This window comes from Sus scrofa, chromosome 17 (assembly GCF_054392235.1).
Source record: "Sus scrofa isolate SSC_HxYL_T2T_F1_AM1 chromosome 17, Sscrofa_HxYL_maternal_Yorkshire_Landrace_v2.0, whole genome shotgun sequence".
In the NCBI taxonomy this organism is placed as follows: domain Eukaryota; kingdom Metazoa; phylum Chordata; class Mammalia; order Artiodactyla; family Suidae; genus Sus; species Sus scrofa.
The window spans coordinates 52,632,788-52,654,433 of NC_139399.1; the positions used below are offsets into that span (position 1 = coordinate 52,632,788).

A 21,646-nucleotide genomic window follows, 5' to 3' on the forward strand; every position below is an offset into this window, starting at 1 on the left:
GTGTTCATCACCCACCTTATCAGATCTTCCTGGAAAGCAGTAGGCTCTGCTTCTGGCAGCAGCCACTGCCCTGAGCCAGATGCTAAGGGACAAAACACCTAAGTAGTATGCAAGTCCATTCAGAAAACTCATGATTAAACTCAAGCGCTTTTGTGTTCTCTCTCTAGATGCACACAGACTCTATTGTCTCACCTTGCCAGAGCTCTGGAATTCAACTCAATCTGATTGCCCTCAGCAAGGTCAACAAAGACATCCAGGTGGTTGACTCTAAAGGCTGTGGCTCCAACACCATCTTCCTTAATTTCTCATTAACATTAGTTGCAACTGATCCCTTTCTCTTTGACCCTTTCTTTTTCCTTTTGCCTTTTGGGTCACTCTATCCTCCAGCCTTTTCTCCCACTTCACTGTCTGTTCCTAATTCTTTTTTTAAAATTTAATGTTTAAAAATTTGGCTAGACATTTATCATCTGCTTGACCTCCAAACATTGGAGTGGTCTTACTTTTATATCCTCTTTCATCTGCATCCCAATTTTCTCACTAAGAGATTACATTTAGTTACAAGGATTTAAGTATTAAACTGTTATGATGCTCAAATTTCTATTTTTAACAGTGGTATTCCTGAGATTCAGACTCACATATCTGTTGATTTGAAGTATCTGTAATAAATTCACAGAGCTCCAAAAGATAATTCTGTTATTTGCTTCACTTCCACTCCAGGACTTATAGATCCATCAGTTTTCCCCATTTCAGTAAAATGTTACCATTTTGTTCTTGGTTTCTTAAGTGAAAAACCTAGGACTCATCCTTGATTCTTCTAGATCCTTAATTTACCACAATGAATCCATAGTCAATTTCTGCTGGCTCTTTAGTTGAAGAAAATGGAACCATCTAATATCAAATGTCCCCACATAGCCTACAAAAAAAAAAAAAAAAAACCACAGGAAAAAAAGATGAAAATAAAGCTATACAAAATTCATAACCCCAACATCATTAAAACACAGAGACCCCTCAATACTTCATTGCCCCTGTTAGCAGAAAAGCACAGCTGCTGAATGAAATATTTCTAAGGATCTCAACATAAGGCTTTGTGGAGAGCCAGGGCTGCATGGAAAAACAACATGAAAGAGAAAAAAAAAATAAGCTAGTAGAGGTTATAAGATTTCATAAAATGATCTTCAGATAGACCAAGTTCCTATGTGTGAAAATTTTGAAACAGAATCTTTCTAGAATAAAGCACTGAGTATGTGGAAATGACATGAGACCACACATAATTCAGGGTGATAATCTTCCATAGGTATTACTTATAGGAGAAAATCAGGTAAAAGGAAGAGAGATGTGTCCTCGGGAGATTGGATAATGAATGGGAAAGAGGAAAAAGGGGAAATTTTAAGACTCTGTAAATCAAAAGAGAAAAAGAGTGACAATGAGAAGTCAGAGAGCACACAGCCACCCATCCACCATGATGCAAAAAACTCAGTCACACACACATACACACACACACACACACACACACACAATCACTACCTTATCAGAATAGTGTGTTTTTGAATCTCAAATCTACAAAATGAATAAACAGAAGGAGCAAAATAAAGCTACAATATGAAGAAAAAAAAAACTAAAAATCAAAACATCCCAACCAAAGAGTTCCCACTGTGCTGCAGTGGGTTAAGAACCTGACTGCAGTGGTCTTGGTTGCTGAAAAGGCACAGGTTCAATCCCCAGCTGGGCACAGTGGGTTAAGGATCTGGGGTTGCTGCAGTTGTGGCATAGGTTGTGGCTGCAGCTCAGATTCAGTCCCTGGCCTGTGAACTTCCATAGGCCATGGGTAAGGCCTTAAAAAAAAAAAAAAAAAGAATCCCAACTGATAAAATGATAAAAACCCACCCCCTCTCAAAAAGAAAAATCACAAACCAGAAGAAAATCATAGCATAAGACTCCAAACTGAATTAAATTGCCTCAATCAACTTGGAATTAGAAATTCAAGGCTTAATAATGGAAATTTATGAGAGAACTAGGAAAAAAAAAGAGAGAACTGATTGAAATCAGAAGGAAAAAAATAGAAAGCAAAAACAAAAGTATTCAGAAATGAAGACTGAATTACAAGGTGTCCAAAGGAAGATTTTAATAAGGGGCAGAAAATTTTAATTAGTGGCAAAGAAAGAGAAAGACAACCAAGGAAATGAAAATGAGATAGAGAGAAAAGTAACAAGGGTCATTGAAAAAGTGGCTTAAAGGGAAGATAAAGAAGAGCCAATATATGTCTACTTGAAATCCCTGAGAAGATGAATGAAATAATTAAATAGGCAAAGATTTAGAACAATAATCTGAGGAAAAATTCTGGTATTACGAGATAACCTGAGCCTGCATCTTGAAAGAACTCCAAGACCTGATCAATTCCAAGATCCTAGTAAAAACTATTTAACTGAAGGAAAAAAAAAAGTCTCAAGGACTCCAGGCAAAAAAGATCAAATAATTCACAAGGGTAACAGAATTAGGCTGTCACGAGATGACTCCAAAGCAACACACAAGGCCAAGAAATACAAAGCAGCATTTTCAAGAAACTCAGAGAAAGAAATTATGAAGCAAAGACTGTACAGCTAGGCAAGTATCTTTTGATTATCAAAACTATAGAAAAACAACTTGCAACATTCAATAACTCAGAAATCCTGTACTCTTGAATCTGGAGGAATTTGCCAGAGGATGACTGGGGAAAAAAAAGATGATTGAGGAAATTTCGACAAAAGGGCTAAAGGTAAGCATTTAATATATTTAATTATAAAATATAAGACTAAAGGTAGGAACATGGTTGAAAGCAGAATATATAAATGTTATGTTTTCTTGTAAAAATAATGCAAGTAAAAATGAGAAAGAGAAGAAGCAGGGGAAGAGGAGAGTAGAGTAAGCTCACTGATTGTTATACCCACCAGAGATGAAAGTCAATGGATAGCATCAAAATCTGACAAAGCGGGAGTTCCCATTGTGGCTCAGCAGGTTAAGAACCCTAAGTTGTCTCTGTGAGGATGCAGGTTCCATCCCTGGACTCGCTTAGTGGGTTAAGGATCTGGTTCTGACATAAGCTGCGGTGTAGGTCACCGATGTGGCTCAGATCCCACATTGCTATAGCTGTGGTGTAGGTCTGCAGTTGCAGCTCCAATTCGACCCCTAGCCTGGGAACCTCCATAGGTTGTAAAAACAAAATAAAATACAGCAATCAAAACAACCAACAGAGCAATGATGTCTATAAGATAGCAGAGTAAGTTTTCGCACTCCTTCTCCCACAGAAACATAATTCAGACAACCACCCATGGATGAGAATGCCCTTGTGGGAACTTGGAGGTTCCAAAGAAAGATCTCAGCACCCAACTGCAGCAAAAAGTCTGAGAAGAGATGCTTTAAAGATAGAAAGAAGGGCAGTTTCACTTTACACATGTCATCTGTCCCCCACAATGGCCCAGCTCAGTGCTGAGACAGACCCCATGAGAGAAGGAGTCACAGCATGAACTGCCTCCCTGGCCATGTGACATGCTGCCCAAGAGGCCCATTTCTTTTTGGTCCCAACCAGAACATTGAGGGAATCAGAACAGCCAAAGAGTGTGGGGGCAGCCAGGACCGTGGAAAAGGAAATGTAGTTTTTTGTTTGTTTTTCCTTTTATTTTCCCACTGTACAGCAAGGGAATCAAGTTATCCTTACATGTATACATTACAATTACATTTTTCCCCCACCCTTTCTTCTGTTGCAACATGAGTATCTAGACAAAGTTCTCAAAGCTACTCAGCAGGATCTCCTTGTAAATCTATTCTAAGTTGTGTCTGATAAGCCCAAGCTCCCGATCCCTCCCACTCCCTCCCCCTCCCATCAGGCAGCCACAAGTCTCTTCTCCAAGTCCATGATTTTCTTTTCTGAGGAGATGTTAGATGCTGGATATTAGATTCAAGTTATAAGTGATATCATATGGTATTTGTCTTTGTCTTTCTGGCTCATTTCACTCAGTATGAGATTCTCTAGTTCCATCCATGTTGCTGCTAATGGCATGATGTCATTCATTTTTATGGCTGAGTAGTATTCCATTGTGTATATATACCACATCTTCTGAATCCAATCATCTGTCGATGGACATTTGGGCTGTTTCCATGTCCTGGCTATTGTGAATAGTGCTGCAATGAACATGCGGGTGCATGTGTCTCTTTTAAGTACAGTTTTGTCCGGATATATGCCTAAGAGTGGGATTGCGGGGTCATATGGAAGTTCTATGTATAGATTTCTAAGGTATCTACAAACTGTTCTCCAGAGTGGCTCTACCAGTTTCCATTCCCACCAACAGTGCAGGAGGGTTCCCTTTTCTCCACAGCCCCTCCAGCACTTGTTATTTGTGGATTTCTTAATGAGGGCCATTCTGACTGGTGTGAGGTGGTATCTCATGGTAGTTTTGATTTGCATTTCTCTTATAATCAATGATGTTGAGCATTTTTCATCAATATCATTGATGAATATAGATGCAAAAATTCTCAACAAAATCTTAGCCAGCTGAATCCAACAACATATCAAAAAAATATAACACCATGACCAGGTAGGGTTCATCCCAGGTTCACAAGGATGGTCCAACATATGCAAATCAATCAACATCATACACCACATTAACAAAAAAGAAGTCAAAAATCATATGATCATCTCAATAGATGCAGAAAAAGCATTTGACAAAGTCCAACATCCATTCATTATCAAGACCCTCACCAAAGTGGGTATAGAGGGAACATTCCTGAATATAATCAAAGCCATTTATGATAAACCCACAGCAGATATAATACTCAATGGGGAAAAACTGAAAGCCTTCTCACTCAAATCTGGAACAAGACAGGGATGCCCACTCTCACCTCTGCTCTTCAACATAGTTTTGGAAGTCCTAGCCACAGCAATTAGACAAACAAAAGAAATAAAAGGCATCCATATAGGAAGAGAAGAGATCAAACTGTCACTGTATGCAGATGACATGATACTATACATAGAAAACCCTAAGGACTCAACCCAAAAACTCCTTGAACTGATTAATAAATTCAGCAAAGTAGCAGGATATAAGATTAACATTCAGAAGTCAGTTGCATTTCTGTATACCAGCAATGAAATATTAGAAAAGGAATACAAAAATACGATACCTTTTAAAATTGTACCTCACAAAATCAAATACCTCAGAATACACCTGACTAAAGAGGTAAAGGACCTATATGCCGAGAACTATAAAACTTTAATCAAAGAAATCAAAGAAGATGTAAAGAAATGGAAAGATATTCCATGTTCCTGGATTGGAAAAATCAATATTGTAAAAATGGCCATACTACCCAAAGCAATCTACAGATTCAATGCAATCCCTATCAAATTACCCATGACATTTTCCACAGAACCAGAACAAACAATCCAAAAATGTATATGGAACAACAAAAGACCCAGAATTGCCAAAGCAATCCTGAGAAACAAAAACCAAGCAGGAGGCATAACTCTCCCAGACTTCAAGAAATACTACAAAGCCACAGTCATCAAAACAGTGTGGTACTGGTATCAAAACAGACAGACAGACCAATGGAACAGAATAGAGAACCCGGAAATAAACCCTGACACCTATGGTCAATTAATCTTTGACAAGGGAGGCAAGAACATAAAATGGGAAAAAGAAAGTCTATGCAGCAAGCATCGCTGGGAAACCTGGACAGCTGCATGCAAAGCAATGAAATTAGAACACACCCTCACACCATGCACAAAAATAAACTCCAAATGGCTGAAAGACTTAAATATACGACAGGACACCATCAAACTCCTAGAAGAAAACATAGGCAAAACACTCTCTGACATCCACATCATGAATATTTTCTCAGGTCAGTCTCCCAAAGCAATAGAAATTAGAGCAAAAATAAACCCATGGGACCTAATCATACAGACAAGCTTTTGCACAGCAAAGGAAACCAAAAAGAAAACAAAAAGACAACTTACAGAATGGGAGAAAATAGTTTCAAATGATGCAACTGACAAGGGCTTACTCTCTAGAATATATAAACAACTTATTTAGCCCAACAGCAAAAAAGCCAATCAATGGAAAAATGGGCAGAAGACCTGAATAGACTGTTCTCAAAGGAAGATATACAGATGGCCAGCAAACACATGAGAAAATGTAGTTTTTATAGCCCATGGGCTGTTACTGAGACTTAAAAAGAAGAGAAGAATGTCAATTGCGAGAACATGGATGAGCTGGGAGGAATTAGGCTAAGTGAAAGAAGCCAGATACAGAAAGACCAACCCTTTATGATCCCATTTAGATGTAGAATCTGGAATAGTAGAACACATAAAAGCAGGAAGCCAAGTGGTGGTTGTCAGGGGCCAGACAGGAGAAAAGGGGAAACGTTGGCCCAAGAGTTATGCAGTTTGATTAAGTTCTGGAGATTTGTAGTTATTGTTCTTTTCATTTGTTTGTTTGTTTGTTTTAGGGTCACACCTGCGGCGTAGGGAAGTTCCCAGGCTAGGGTTCCAATCGGAGCTGCAGCTGCCCGCCCACACCACAGCCATAGCAACGCCAGATCCAAGTCACATCTGCAACCTACACTTCAGCTGGCGGCCATGCCAGATCCTTTAACCCACTGAGCAGGGCCAGGGATCCAGCTCGCATCCTCATGAATACTAGTTGGGTTCGTAACCCAGAGCCACAATGGGAACTCCTGTGATTGTTGTTCTTTATACTTGAAATTTGCTCAGAGAATAGCTCTTAAGTGTCCTTACTCCACACAATGGTAACTGAGAGGTAATGACTGTGTTAATTAGCTGATGATGGCAATCATTTCACTATGGAAGGAAGAGGGAAGGGACAAATTAGGGGTATGGGATTAACAGATACAAACTACTATGTATAAAACAGATAAGCAACAAGGATATAGTGTATAGCGCTGGGAATCATAGCTATTATCTTGTAATAACAGAGCATAATCTCCAAAAATCACTATGCTGTACACCTGGAACTAATATAACACAATAAATCAACTGTACTTCCCCAAAACCTAAAACAAACCAAAAAAACCCCATCACAATGTATACCTTAACTATACATAAATTTATTTGCTAATTACATCTCAGTGATGCTAGAAATAATACTGATGGGAAGAGGTTAAATAAGTACAGAAGGGATAAAAGTCATTAAACATTTAAGAACAAAGAGAACTACTAGAACAAAAACATAAACCCTTCTAAATATCAAAAGAAATTTTAAGATAAAAGTAAGGAAGACACATCAGTAAGTATTACAAAACTAATGCAGTGAATTATGATATCAAGAAGATATTCAGTGTTGAGACCAAATATATCAATCACATCAACAAACGTGAATGGGCTGAACATTCACACTTAACATGAAAAAGATTTCAAAATGTCTCATAAAGGAAGACTCAACTATCTTCTATATATAGAGGTCATACCTAAAAGTAATTCCAAAAAAGCCACCAATAAAGGAATGGGAGAAACTACTAATGGCAAAAAAAAAAAAAAAGCAAGCAGTAGCAGCAATCCTAACAATCCTAACAGACAGAGTAGAATGTAATTTAAAAAGTATTAAATATAACAAAGGACATTTTAAAATGCTAAACCCACAACTAACAAGAAATGTAACAGGTATGAATATTTATGCACCCAAAGCCACAATGATCACCTTAGGCAGTAGTAACTATGGGAGATACAAGAACAGAAGACTTTTGTCAGTATAAGTCAGATCAAGCAGCAGAAACAAAAACAAAAACAAATAGGCAAGAATACAGGAGATCTAAAATACTTACGCAGATTTTACAGATATGTACCAAAGCCTACAGCTTGATAATAGAGAAAAGCCTTCTTATGAGCTTCGGAAACATTCAGAAAAACTTAGCATATACTAGCTAATTAAGAAAGCATTGCTCTGCTGAATAAAGTAGCAATATTATGAGAAAGATTCAATGGTTACAATATAACAAAATGAGAAATTATTAAGAATATATATAATGAAGTAGGTCCTTCCATCTGGAAATTGACAAAATAATTTTGTTTGGCCAACTTCTGGATGAAAGGGGAAGTTGTAAAGAAAAATTTCAGTATTTTTTAACAAAATAATGAAAATTCTACACATTACAATCTGTGAAAAACATTTAAAGCAGTGACTAGACAGAAGTATATTGGTAAAATAAGAGAATGAAAAATAGTAACTAAATTTCCAGCACCAACATCTAGAAAAGAAACAAAAAAAAAAATGAGCAGAAAAAGGACTACGGAAGTGAACAATAAAGGCAGAAGCAGAAATTATTGAAGTAGAGAAGAGAAAAACAGCAGAAAAAGGGGAAAAGAGTAGAAGCACCAATATACAAAAGACGAAAGAATAAAAGGGAAATGACCATTGAAAAAGAAGAAACTTAAAAATGAGACTACTTTTCAGATGTCTGAAAATAATTTTGACAAGCCAAGTGGAATTAATAATTTTCTAGGAAAGTATAGCTTATAAAATCTAATTTTAAAGACAAACAAAATAAATAGAGGAAGACGTTAAAGGACTATCCTATAAAGAAAATACCATGCTGAAATGTTTTCACAGGCAATTTCTATCAGACTTTTAAAGACAAGATAGTACTGGCATAAATTGCTCTCTAGCATGGAAAATGATGAAAAACGTTCTCATTTTTAAATGAAACCAGCATATAGTGTAATATTGACACCTAAACTTAGTGAAGAAAATTCAAAAAAAAAAAAAGGAAGGGAGAAATTTTACACCAATTTTACTTTTGAATGTGTAAAACTGTTATATAAAATGTTGATGAACAGAATCTAACACTGAAATGAGAAAAATAAAATACCATGATCAGGTGGCATATATTCCAGAAATGCAAAGTTGATTAGAACAGTGGGTCTGTTCACATAATATGTCATTTTAGTGGATCAAAGGAGAAAATCATGTTATCTCTATTAGTGCAGAAAAAGCATTTGACACAATTTAACACCCATTCCCAATTAAAAGAGAAAATTCAAGAAAATAGGAATTGATTAATACTTTCATAACATGATAAAATATATATCTGAGCTCTAAAATCATCATCTTAATGGAAATCTAGTAAAGGTACTGTCACTAAGATTAAGAACAAGAGCGGGATGTCCTTTATTTACGCTCTTCTTTTTATCATATTGGAAGTGCAATTAGATAAAAGGAATCAATTAGAGGCATACAAATTGGAAAATAAACTTTAAAGTATCTGTAGATGATACAAGAGTATATCTGAAAATCCTTAGAGAGTCAATGATAAAAGGTGGCAAGATATAAAATTAACATACAAAGTGAATAGTAACCATATATACAACCAATCATGGCAGCAAATCCCATTCACAAGCAACAAAGATTAAATACTTGGTATTAAAAAGCTTATGTTAATAAAACTTTAAAACACCCCCAAAAGACATAAAAGTAGACTCGAACAAATAGAAAGATGCCCTCTGTTCTCAATTAGGATAATACAACATTTTAAAGATGTCAGTTCACCCTAATTAATGGATAAATTTAACGCAATCCCTGTAAAACTACTAATAGGTTTTTTTATGGCACTGGACAAGTTGACGCTAAAGCTTATATGAAAAAAAAAATGAACACAGGAGAAGAAGGAGGAAGTCACTGGAAGAAAAAATCCAGGTGGGAGGACTCTCCCTATCAGCTATCAAGGCATAGAGCCTTTATACTGGAAACTATGAAGTGCTAGTGCCTAAATAGACAAACAGGCTGATGAAACAGAATTTATGGATTTTCCAGAAAAAGACACAAGAATGTATACAAATTTAAAATATGAGAAAAGAGGCATCTCAAATTATTGAGACAAATTATTGGGGCAAAGACGGATTTTTTAATAAATGTTGCCAGGACAAGTAAATAGACATTTGGGTGAAAAAAGATAAAATTAGATATACACTTTACACTGTGCACAAAAATATACACCAAACTCAGAAATCTAAATATAAAAAAAATTTAATCTATAAAAGTTCTAGAAGCAAACATGGCTGATTTCCTTGGTATAAGGAAAGGCTTTTTCACTATGACTCAAAGTCTGGATGTATTTTTTTTTTTAAGTTTGATGCATTTTACTACATTTTTTTTAGTGTGACAAAAACATTATAGTCAAAGTCTAGAAAATTGAAGCATTTATCACAGAGAGTTAATATCTCTGATACATAAACAGCTCTTAAAATTTGAGGGGAAAAAGGTAAAAATCTGGATAGAAAATTGGGCAAAAGATATACACATGTAGTTCAAAAATTATATAAGAATGTCTTCTAAATATATGAACCAATGTTAACTTCATTTTATAAGAGAAAGGGAAATAAAACAATATTGAGATATAATTTCTTATGTGTAACTTAGACAAAAATTAAAGTTAGACCATACAAACTACTGGTGAAGTTGTGGAGAAACACAGAGGTGTAAACATTGCTGGAGGAAATGCAAATTGATTCAATCTTTAAGGAAGAGGATTTAGAAACATCTATCAAAACCTCATATTTGTATTCGTACTTTTTCAGTAAAAAATATTTTCATTCATGTAAAAATATCCTGCATATTTATCCACCTTTAGATCCAACAATCCTTCTTCTAGTAATGTTCCCTAAAGACACACCTCCAACAATATGAAAAAAAAAAAATATATATATATATGTACACATTACTTTATGGCAGCAATATTGGCAACCGAAAAAAACTGGGAATAATCCATATGTCCACATGTAAGAGTGATTGAATAAATTAAGACATCTATATTACAGAATACTATGCAGCTATAAAAAAGAATGAGGATGATCTGTATGAACTAACATAAAGTGATTTTCAGATACCTATGTTAACTTTTCTGTAAGCAGAAGGGGAAATAAAATATACAGAAAACTTAGTCTTGAAAAAAATTACAAGAAACTAATGACAGTGTTTTCTCATGAGGAATAGTGGAAATGGGGTCTGACGTTGCATTGGAATTGGGGGTATTGCTATGAACTTCTGGATTTAACACATAAATAGATAAAAATATACAAATATATGAATATCTTGTGTTTATGTCCACCGATAGTGCCTAGAAGCAATGGTATCCATTATTGATGACACCCACTAGTTCTCAGATCTTGGTTTCTAAGTATCCTTCCCCACCACAGGGTTGGGACAGAGAAGGCACAATGTATTGTACCAGAAAGAAAATAAGTTTTCATGAACTGATGGGGACATGACAGAAGAACAGAGGTACACTTCCCTCTGTGAAGGCACACTCCTTATATTTGCAGGGCTTGGGCGGAGGGACAAATGGAAGCCATGCACTGTCTATTTAAATATTTAAATTGATAGATCAAGCAAAACCTGCTAAATAAAACATATTCCATCTTTCTACTTTGAAAAATGTATATATATATGTGTGTGTGTGTATATATATATATATGCAATAATCAAAAGATATGTGTATGGTTTTTACATGATTAAAAGTTGGCAAAATGTTTTTTAAAGAAAAAAAGGACATAGGAACCAGTTTAAAGGGGCTCTCAGCAGCTAATGCTCTGGGATAATTTGAGCATTAAAGTAAATAATGATGACAATTGCTTATAACATTGAACAAAATAAGAGTGTGTTTTTACTAGTAGGAATAAATTAGTTTACAATGAGAGAAAGAGAGCTCATTTCACAAAAAGTTGTCAACTAATATATGTAGAAAGAATGATGGAATTAGAAAATCATCCTTTGGTAAACATCTCACTGATAATTGATTTAGACACGAATAATCACATGCTAAAACTAAAGGATAAAATTTTGATGGAGAACAGGATGTTTACATAGAAGTTTATCCCGACAATATACATATATATTAAAAAGAAATAGAATCTTTATGGTGGAGAAAATCTAGGTAGACCACATTTTAAAGCTGATAGGCAAGTAATGGGTTATGCAGCTATCACCTGCCTCCTGATATGATGTACTGAGACGTCAACACCCCTTGAGTGGCACTCCTGCCAAAGAAGCATCAGATTCGTCATGGCTCTAATCAGACAACCCTTTTGTAGAAGGTTAAGGACCATCTACAAAACAACTGGCCTTTAATTTTCAAGACTCAAGGTCATGAAAGCCAATGAAAGATTGCAATACAAGGGATCTAAAGATGTGACAACTAAATGCAACATGTGATCCTGGATAAAATTTAAAAGAATTTTAATGTAAAGGACATAATGGAGACAACTGGCAAAATTGGGGCTGACAGTATTACATCAAATTAATTTTCTGGTAATTGTATTGTAAATGCACATGGAAGCCTTAGGTATAAAGAGGTGACAGATCAATTGATAGTTTGATCAACAAATAGATGGAGCAGAGGGGAGGGGGAGATAGAGAATGAAATGGTAAAGCAAATACGATAAACTGTACGCAGTTAGGGAATTGGGGTGGACAAGTTGTGAAAGCTCTTTATACTCTTGTTGACACTTTTATGTAAGATTGAAATTACCTTGAAAATAAGGAGTTAAAATATTTGCAAGAGCAGAGAGGTAAAAAGATTGGCCACGAATTGATCCTTGTTAACATTGGGTGATGGACATGTAGAAATGAGTCTATTATATAACCTCTTTATTTCTGTACATGTTTGAAATTTTCCACATTAATGGGTTTTTTTTTTTTTAAGGAGAGAACAATAAATATTTTTCCATATTCTGAATACGTCAAGTTAGTTTGGCCTCAGCTCCCACCACCTTGGTCTAACCTGCCACATCTCTTGCCTGGATGACTGCTATAGCTTCTTATCCACATTATCTACAGCCCTTCTTGACTCTGATAAGTAATGCCTGCCCTCATGAGCCAGATAATCTTTTAATTACCTATGTCAGATCCTACGGGACTCCCTGATTAAAACTCTCCTAGGGTTTCCCAGTGGATTAAGGATCAAATCCCAAATCTTCCCCTTAACCCTTACCTCCCTGCATAAGCCAATGCTGCTATCTCTTCTGACCAGCTTCTTACCACTCTCCTTCTCCCAGGGTGTTATCTTATTCATAATTCCTGGAGATGCTGAATTTATTTCATCCTCAGGACCTTTGTATTTGCTGTCCCCTGTGCCTGGAATGCCTTGAGATCTTGACACCCTCATCATTTGAGTTCTGTTATTTGTCATTCCCTCAAAGTTGCCTTCCCTAATGGTTCCACTCAGTGGCCCCACTCTCTAGTTACCCTCTACCATATCACTCTTTTCTGTTCCTTTTATTTCCCTTTTATTGCTGCACTTGCAGCATATGTATGTTTCCAGACCAAGGATCAAATCCAAATCATAGTTAAGACCCTGAGCTGCTGCAGCGACAATGCCAGATCCTTAACCACTGCACCACATTGGGAACTCCTATATCACTCTTTCCTTTTCTCACCCATCACACGATGAAATTGTTTATCAGTACATTTACTACTTGTCACTTTCCATGCGTCCCACCAGATGGAAAGACCATGAAAGCAACAGACTTGCCCATTTTTTTTTCATTGATGGCATAGTGCCTGGCACTTCTTACATATGCCATGAAAAATGAATGAAGCTAGACATTCAAATTCTGATTTCATTTCTCATTGGTTCAGTGACTTTGGTAAATTCCTTAATATTTCTGAGTCATACTGTCCTCATCTAGACAATGGTAGCACTAGCTTCTGCACATCTCTCTGGGTTGTACAAAATTTGGGGTGCACAAATACCTGAAAGATTCAAAGAAGTATACATGCATGGCTTTTTTATTGCAATAAACTGGTGTCGGGATTACTGACAAGATCTTTTTCCACCTTCTTTAAGAGAATAAATTCTAAGCTTTTAATGTGAAGTCCTGCACTATCTGCTCTCTGCCTCTCTCAGGCCTCCTCTCCATATCCCAGAACCAACCCCACCAGTTCTCCCCAAATGAAGCACAGAACCCTCCATCTCTGGGCCTTTGCCAAGTTGCTCTCTGTGTAGGACACACCCTGTCTCTGCCCTATCCTCTGTGTGGGAAATGCCTACTTATCTTTCAATATGTAGCTAAATGTTACTTTTTCTCTGAGACTTTTCCTAAGCACCTCACTGTCCATTCCATCTCCAGGCTTCCAGCTATATATACCCTGGGTCTTGTGCCAATGTGATTACTGATATGGTTTATAGTACACATTGTTTTCATAATTGTCTTTTCCATTGGACTGTGGGTTCCCTGAGGGTAGGAACTGCATCTTATTTATCTGTGTATCCCCTCCCTGACTCAGAGCAAGGGTGGTTGGGTTTTTAGCATCAGCAACATCATCATCATCATGTCAATATCTCCTTACAGAGGAGAGCATGGCCAACAATGGCTCAATTTTGCCAAGTAAACGAATGCAGACCAGGTATGGGAGATGAGGTTTAAGACATGCCTCCATTGAGAACTATGTCTAGATACTCATATTGCAACAGAACAAAGGGTGGGGGAAAATGTATATATGTAAGAATAACTTGATCCCCATGCTGTACAGTGGGAAACAAAAAAAGAAAGACATGCCTCTGACCTCGGGCAAATCACTTCCCCACTCTGGGCTCCAGTTTCTTATTCTGCTCAAAGAAAGGAACTGCAAAATCGATAAGCTCCCTTCCAAAACTACATTTCATGCTTCCCATTCCTCAGCACCAGGACTTTGATGGAGCAGCTGTACAAATGATCCCCAAATTGGGATGTCAGAACTGTGGTTCCTCTGAGCCTCCTAGAGAGAGGCTCCAACCTTCCACCAGGGACTGGGGACTCTCAGGTCAAAACCAGCCTCAGCCAGAGCTGTTCTTCATGGCTCCCTGCACAGCTCTTATTTGACCCTAATGATCCCTACTCTCCGTGAGCGATCCTTTGAACTGTAATTACTAATTGATGTTTGTTCAGCCTTTAAAATTCTCAGGTGACAGATGTAATCAAAGGCCAATTTATTATGATAATTGCTATTACTACAGTTCTTCATTATTTGTTGATGTTAACGGCAGGGCCAGCAGGTGTTTGAAGATTGAACTGGGGATTGAGGCTGGCCACCTTGGTGGGAGAAAGAGAAAAATGTGGATGTGAGTATGTGTGTGTGTATATGGGGGTGGGTGGCTAGCATCTTTTAGGGACTCTTGCTGGTCTCAGTCTAGCCAGATTCCACTTTGTGGGGATGAAGCATGGCACTGATGACACAGGACCATCTAAGAACATTTTTCACATGCACAGGTTCAAACCCAGGCCAGTCCCTTGCTTCTGAGATGTGCTTCAGCAAATCATAGCCTGAGTCTTGGTTTGCTCAGCTATTAAATGGTGGTACATGTATCACACCTGCTATGGCTGGAGAATGGGCTTGAAGCAATAAGAGTGGATTTGGGAAGACCAGTTGGAAGGCTATTGAGGCAAGAGATGATGGTATTCAGGAGGCTGGTGGCACTGGAGATGAGAAAAGTCTATGACCTCGAGAGAATTTTAGAGTGTAGAACCAGTAGGACTTGGTGACAATTGGATACAGAATGTGCGGTATCTTGGGCAACTCCGACTTCTGAGACAGGAAAGACTTAGGAATGTTTTCACAGGTTAGGTATTATTTAAATTTTTTTTCATACTATTTCCATCAGTCTCTTGTAGGGTTATCTTTTTAAACATCCTTTCAACTTTGTATCTTAATAGAGTTTATGAGTTTGCAAAATAGGGGCCATGATGTAAAGGATTTGACTTGACCAAAATTTAGCCTCCAGGAAGGGCCTACAGAAGAATGGTCTCACTTCTGCACCTGTCTTTCCACAAGCACAACATTCCTGACCTTCCTCTGAGATCTCACTCCCTCTCTCTCTCTCTTTGATGCACTCAGCATGTCCGCTGGCATCTTTGCCCACTTTGGACTTCACTGCTTTGGCTTTTCCGTCCTGAATTCCCTCTTCCCCTACCCTATCTCCAGTCTACTCAAATTTGATAAGTTAAAGATGTTTGTGCACCTATAGATTTTGCTTGTTCTTTCCTCAGTGGACCCCTACATTCTGGCTCATATTTACCACCTATGATTTTTTTTTAATTTTAATTCTATGATTTTTATTTTTTCCATTATGGTTGATTTACAGTATTTTGTCAATTTCTACTGTACAGCAGTGACCCAGTCATATATATATATATATATATATATATATATATATATATGACCAGATATAATTCCCTATGCTACACAGCAGGATCTCATTGCTTATATGCTCCAAATGCAATAATTTGAATCTACTAACCCCAGAATCCTAGTCCATCCCACTCCCTCCCCCTCCTCCTTGGCAATCACAAGTCTGTTCTCCAAGTCCATGCATTTCTTTTCTGTGGAAAGGTTCATTTGTGCCCTGTATTAGATTCTACCATGATATTCTAATAATGACAGTTGACATTAATTGAGGGTTTATGTCCCAACAACCACCATGACAGGCATTTTTTCATGCATCTTTTCATTAAACATTTAAAAATATTTTAATAGAGTTGACATTATGGGCATCAAAGGTTTCCAAAAGAGAATGAGACTCAGAAAGTCTAAATCACTTTCCTAAGGAGTTCCTGTTGTGGCTCAGTAGTAACGAAGCTTGCTAGTATCCATGAGGATGCGGGTTTGATCCCTGGCCTCTCTCAGTGGGATACGGATCTGGTGTTGCCATGAGCTGTGGTGTAGGTTGCAGATTCGGCTTAGATCCCACATTGTTGTGGCTGCGGTGTAGGCCAGCAGATGCAGCTCCAATTCTACCCTAGCCTGGGAACCTCCATAAGCCACAGGTGCAGCCCTAAAAAGACAATCAATCAATCACTTGCCTAAGATCACACATGGTTAGTGTCAATCTGTGCAAGAGGAAAGATTCCATACTAGGCATATTCCTAAAAAAATGCCAAGGGGAAAGAAACCTTATAAGATCCATTCATCTTATTTAATGGCATTAATTGATAGCATTAACGCTGTCATACAGCAAAAGAAATAGACAGAATCCTTGAGTATAAATGGCTCTGTTGAATTCCAGTTTAGCATTGTGTCAAACATTGGAGAAGGGATGGATGCAGTATTTCAGCAAAAATATTTTAATATTGACTGGTATCTATTCAAGGCCCCTTTAGTAAGACGGTATATGATAAATCCCCTTTCTAGTGTCTCTGATGAAAAACAGGTATACTTCTTTCTATCCGATAAGAGAAGCTATGCAAACCTGCCATATGCCCCCTTTTTGCCTTGGCTTCCAGGATGCTCGACAGGCACAGGTAACGTTCTATTTCATTAACCACCTATATGACACCTCTGGCACAATGATTCTTGAGCTAATTAAAAGTTTTATTTTAACTGAATATGTATACATATACATTCATATGTGCATACATACATACACAAGCCAAAATATCTACGTGTATGGATGTATATACACATATGTGCTGAATTGGCACACACACATTAGCAACATCTTCACTTGAAAGGTGCCTAGGGATGTGCAAAGACTTATTACACTTATTGCTTACTCCTCACACAGACTCCAGGGAGTTTGGGAGAGCACATTTCAGCCCCATCTGATAGATGGGGAAACCAAAGTTCATTTGGTCAATATTTAGTTCATGAAGCTGTAAAATATCAGAGCCTCTTCTTCAAATCCCAGATCTAGTTTCCCAAAGCAGAGATTTTTTTACACTTTTTCACCCTTTGGAGGCTAGTTGGGTTGAACTGCATGGAGAGCTCCAGTTTGGGAGGGTCTGATGAAGAAGGCAGAAATCCTGCTATGTAGACCCTCAGCCTGTCATTTCCATGAGCCTTTCTGGAGCACTCATGTCTCAAAGGCCCAGGCTGACATGATTATCAGCCATCAACATTTGGGTAACCTTCCTTTCCTTCTCCAAATGAGTTTAAAGTATATTTGCATTGAAAGGAAAATGCTCTCGGTCCCTCAGGTCTCATATCACAATAATAAAATCTGCAGGAACTGTAAGTGAGACAAAAAATAAATTAGCAACCCAGGAGAACTCATCTTGATATTTGTACAAGATGACACTCAGGGAATTTCTCCCTCACCTGGAAAGAGAAGTTTGAGACCTAACAAGCCTTCAACAGAAATTCAGAGCTTCCAAGAGCAAGAGATAGGACTCAAAGCATAGAATGGAAGCTTGGAGGTAGACAAGCCCAAGGGGCTGGGTGATCCCCAGGAGACAGAATCCACCAAGGACTGGGAAGGAGGCCCAGGCAGGGAGACGGTAGCATGGAACCCAGGCTCTGGGGACAGATAATAACTGGGAGGGGACATTCAGTAGTCAGAAGCTTTCCAAAGTGGTTACAGAAAGGAGTGATGATAACTCTGGATGCCAAATATCCACTTCTCATTTCTCCTTTGTACAGAACTCATAAAACCTAGAAATATGTCCCTAACATATGACTATAGCAACAAATCAGAAAAAGGATGTGTAGAGGCCTTTGACTCAATTTTCCATTACCTTGGCTCAGCCGTTGATGGGTGGGAGAGAGCTAAGGTTTTCTGAGGCCTCTCAACCACCCTGCATGGTAGACTTTGAAGAACCACCATCTTTCAAAGTGGGACAGTGTCACAGGGAGTGGTGGGCATTTTGTGGACAAAGAAAGAAAACTGCTAATACCATCCTTCCCTCTGTAGGAAGTAACTGAGACACTATGAGATCCCACAGTGCTTCCAGCAGCACATCCATGCAACTGATTCAATGGAGTTGCCTTATCAGTGAGATCCATCAAGAGGCAGCATGGGTGAAGGCATCTTGCTTAGTGTGTGGGATGCAGCAGGTGCTCAATAATAGAAAATTCTCAGGATCTATGATAGAAACTGCACAGGGGCTTCAAGAGTGAGCCTGGGTCGGATGAGAATTTAAAGGAAAAGCTTTGGGCACAATCAGGACATGTGGCTGTCATTAGGGATGTTCTCTAATATCCCACTTCTCTAGGCACATGGCTGGAATGCCCTGCCTCATTCCTTTTGAAGTTAAGCATGACTGCATGACTAGTCTTAGCCAATGGAATGTGAAATTACAGTATCTTTTTGTGTGGAAACTTTTGAGAACCAGTGCCTTATTTCTTCCTCTGCTTTGGTGACTATAGAAACACATGTCAAGATGAACGTCCCAGCATCTTGAGTCCCTGAGTAACTAGGATAAACAGAGTGCTCATGCTGATCCACTTTGGACATGTAAAAGTAGTGAAAAATACTTTTTTTCTGGTAACACACTGAGATTTCATGGTTGTTACTAGAGCATATAGTAGTCTGTCCTACCCAAGGTAGGAATTTCCTTATAAACTCCCTCATGGGATATCTAAGACCCAAGCCATGTGATCTCCTGTGGGGTCTTAACTAACCCACTTGAGCTTGGGATGCCCACATCTCCTCCTTCCATGGTCCATCTGAGCTTTGTCTCACATGACATGTGAACCGTCACTAAAGTAAAAAGAGAATCAGGAAACGGGGTTGGGAGGGGCAAGATCATGCCCCCAAAAGACAAAAGCAATTACATCAAAAGACTCAACAGGAACAGATACCAGACTTGGAATCATGTATGAAAAATTAACCTAAGAAAAACAAAGCTTGGAGTGGGGCTATAAAGCAACTGAGTCGTAGGTGAGTTAAGGCAGTCAACAGCTGCCACATACACATGGCTCCTGAGGTCCTCCAGAGTTATGAAGTGATGTGGTGTCTATAGGCCAAATTGGCGTATACTAGGTAAAGATGCTTCAACCCTTCCTCCCTCAAGAGTAGAGCTTCAGGAAGCAGCAAAAAGGGGAAGAGAACAAACACTACAACACCTGTGATGGGTGCCTTATATGCATTGTCTCATTTACTCTCCCCACATTTGAGGGAAGTTTGTCATCACACCACACCATACATCTTGAGACATTAAGAAACCAGCTCAAGTTCACACAGCTGGAAAGAGCCATAACTCAAAGCCAAATCTGTCTGACGTGTGACTTTCAGTTCTTTCCATCCCACATTGCCAAAGAAATCCCACCCAGGGGCAAATATTCTTTTACCAGGGCTTGGACATAACTAAATATAGTTTTCTTCCCATTCATTCAGAGACACGGAATTTTCCCTAACCCAGCTCTACATAGGTCATCCCAACTACTACAATATGATTACACTGCAAACACGGAGCCTCATTCAAAATAGCATCTGCCTTCCAACTGCTCTCAAGAGGCAAGTGAGTTCAGGAGCTGGAAGAGGAAGTAAGACATAGAGAATGATCATCCTTCTACTTTCAAGTTCTCTTATTTAGCTCACCATTTGGCAGAGGCACCCTGCAGGGTAAATGTGCCCCCATGTGATGAAAAGGATATGGCAAGGAAAGAGTTTTTTCTCTGCGTAAATAGAACAGGCGCAACAGCATTGCCCAACAAAAGGTGGCTTCTGATGGATATTTGCATGAATTCACCACACTTGTTTTGTATCCAACCGTTAATTATGGTCCTTTCAACTTCACAATCATGGCTAATGGTGGTGGGGATGCAGAGAACAGTAGATTCAGCAGACCTCATTCTGGGAAGAGTGGGAATGAAACAATGCAAAACTGTACCCACCCGCTGTTTATAACCGAGACAGCTACTCTGGGTACCATTTGGAGGGTTTGGGGGAAATCAAGGCTGCCCAGGAGCCTGGAGCTTGGGAAATGAGACAGCTGGGGAAAGTCTTACTGCTACGATGGAAGGAAGGTTCTTTATGGCTCCTCTGTCCCTGGGGAAAACAGCTGAGAGCCACATCTCTCATGCTACACTGAATGGAAATTCAGATGGTACTCACATGTATTTGGTGCCTTTTTAGTACTCACGATCATTTCTCACTTAATCCTCAAAATGACTGTGTGATCTATGTATTACAATTTCAGTTTTGTGACTGAGGAAACGGAGACTCACAGACAACAAGAAACAGTCTGTCCTTTCATTCCTTCATTCCTTCATCAAATGATGACTGAGTACTGTATGTTAAGTACTGTACTGAGTATGGGGGATACAGCAGCAAACAACAGAGTTCTTAACCTCCTAGGGTTCTCAGTCTAATGAGAGAGGCATAATGCACTACCAAAAGAACCCCAAAACAAAACAAAACAACACAAGTGCAATTAAAAGTATGCATAGAATTATGAAGGAAAAAAAACCATGTAAGTAAGATTAACATGTGCGTATTGGTATAAACAACTCTTAGATAATACGGTTGGAAAATTTCCAGAGGATATGACATTGAAGATAAAGCCTGAAAACCGAGAAGGTACTAGTTCTTCAAAGAATGAAGAAGAGAGATTCAGGTAACATGGCAGTGTGACAAAGGGCCTGAAGGGAGAAAAACATTTTGTAATATATGAGAAATAATGCTTTGGAAACTGATCAAGAGAGGAAGGGTAGTTAAAATATAGTAGGCATGGCCTGGCCCAACTATATCTGAAGCACAATGTGAGGTGCCGTGTGCTCCTTTTTAAGGAGGGCATTGGGGAAAAAGAAGTCCGTCTATGAAAGAGCGGAATTCATAGGACAAAGGAATACAGAAATCATGTCCCATGAGAAACAAAGTGATTGCATATTAAATGTCAATGAGAGAAGGCCTGGATAGCTAGCAATTGTCTTTGATACTGCTATATTTTCTCCAAAAGGCTGATACGGTAAAAAAAAAA

The 21,646-nt window shown here is 38.4% G+C and overlaps 1 protein-coding gene across 14 annotated transcripts in view; it reads right to left on the minus strand.

The window, feature by feature from the left end:
- The window catches only part of PTPRT (protein tyrosine phosphatase receptor type T), a 1,176,585-nt gene that overhangs the window by 221,438 nt on the left and 933,501 nt on the right, over positions 1–21,646 (minus strand). The window lies entirely within an intron of this gene.